The sequence below is a fragment of the Boleophthalmus pectinirostris genome, unplaced genomic scaffold, assembly GCF_026225935.1.
Source record: "Boleophthalmus pectinirostris isolate CB_2022bp ecotype Guang Dong unplaced genomic scaffold, ASM2622593v1 HiC_scaffold_6, whole genome shotgun sequence".
NCBI classification, from domain to species: domain Eukaryota; kingdom Metazoa; phylum Chordata; class Actinopteri; order Gobiiformes; family Gobiidae; genus Boleophthalmus; species Boleophthalmus pectinirostris.
The window spans coordinates 29953284-29955339 of NW_026571447.1; positions in this window are offsets into that span (position 1 = coordinate 29953284).

Consider the following 2056-nt stretch of genomic DNA (forward strand, 5'->3'; position numbering starts at 1 on the left):
CCAGTAATTACTTGGGCACCACTGAGCATTCCGGTGCATTACATACGTCACAACCAAATAGCAGCGATTGGTTAAATTAAAAAGTACCCGCCTACTGTCGAACGAACGAATCCTAATGCTGCGAGGTAAGACGGTTTCCATGAAGTGAAACCGGCTGATGAAACAGGCAAGGTTAAAGGTGCACTAGGTAACTTTCCCGTTTGGGGTCCCTTACCTTCTTGTTTCTATTGATATGCTGTTGCTCTGCTTCGAATGTTCCACAGTATGACATTAAACAGATTTACCTTAAATTTATTCAATTACAGATGGTTTTACTGCTTAAAAATGCTAAAAAAAAAAAAATAAAAAATAAACGGGAATTCTGATTGTGAACGAGGTCGCCTTTCTATAGATCTGACCAGTAACTTGGCCTCCATGTCAATAGAAAGGTAATGCCATACTGTGAAAGATTCCAAACAAAGCAATAACATCTAGAAGAATCTAAGAAGAAGGCAGAGAAGTTACACAATGAATATTTAAGACGGAAACAGGATAGAAACAGCTGGCTAATATGGTATCTGAATCTGTAATCTGTTTTATTATTTTAACTTATTTGGAAACAAAAAGTGACTATACAATTTAAGCAATAGGTCTATAATTTTGCCTTTATAGTCAGCTCAAAAAGTAAGATTATACTGTAGATTTGCAAATAACTAAACTGTGGTGAAAGAATAACACCTAACCAGCGTGTTAAGAGAAAAAATATTGTTACGTATGACTGGATTTAAGACAACACTGCGAACGCCTGCAGCCTACACATTCAAATGAGTCCGCTGCGTTAAGTGTAGAAAAGTGCTCCGTTTTGTTCGCCGTCACAAACAAAGGCCTACGTCTACCGCACGCGAGCTGCATTATTGAGCAAACAGCTTGTAAAATGATCCGCGATGTGATGTGGTGGTCGTGCTCCCCTACACCCCACCCCTTCTCTCTCTCTCTTCTCTCTCTTTCTCCCTCCCTCTCTCCCTCTCTCTCTCTCCACCGCTCACGTCTCTTTTGAAGCCAGAGTAGCAGAAGTGATCCACCGCATTGCCAGGGACGCACTGTCAGAGCGATAGACAGCGAGGATGACCACTACTTTACTCACAGCATTTAAGTCTAAACGAGACAGATAAACAAAAAAAGAGGAGAGGAAAACGGGCGGAAGAAACGTTTTACCACTGTGAGCGTTTTGGCGCTTTTGGCACCGACGTGAGCGCACGACTCCCGGGGCAGGGTAAGTACTTCTGCTGTGGTTTGAGTTGTGCTGTGGGGTTGCGTGGCGTATTTTAAGCCACGGGAAATCTCGCTATGAATTCGTGATGAATGAAGCAGGCTACAGCGGCTCGTCTTCGCGTTGCGTTCTCGTGCGTATTAAAGCGCACGTTTACTTGGCGTCAGACCAGCACCAGCACGAGCGCAGCGTTTCTCCTGACCCTTGTGTTTATTCTCCAAAGTCCGCACGTGCACAGCAGAGGGGGTTTCCGATGCCCCCGTGAGGGCAACACACAAACCAAGCCAAACTTTTAAACGCAGTGTTAAATTCTTGTCTTTTTTGCGGTTCTTTCTCTCTCGACGTGATCCGTGGGGCTTTGCTCTCTTGGACTGTCAAGGGTGGGTAGTTATAACAGGTGTGGGCGCGTCCCTCTGTCCCGCGCGGTCACGCTGGGTACCCCCCTCACATTTTGGGGCAAAGGACCTTCCCTGTGTCAGCCCATATAGTCTTTTTTTTTTTTTTTTCTCCAGTTCTTTTGCTCCGTTCACCGCGAGCGTTCGAGGTGTCAGTCTGAGATGGTGACAGATTAGACCAAATTAAACCTTTTGTGCCCCCGTGGCTGCGCTATCTAACCAATTCAACCGCCTCATTGCTTTCTGGGTACGGGTGCCTGAAGGGGCCTGTCTCTCTGTGTTAAATGGGATCGTTATCGCAAATCACAGGAGACGGGTTCCCTGTCCGTGCAAGTCCTCAATGTGTGATGATAAATGATTCCACAAAAGTGTCTGGGAAGCACAAAAAACTGTTTACATCCGGGACGTTTCT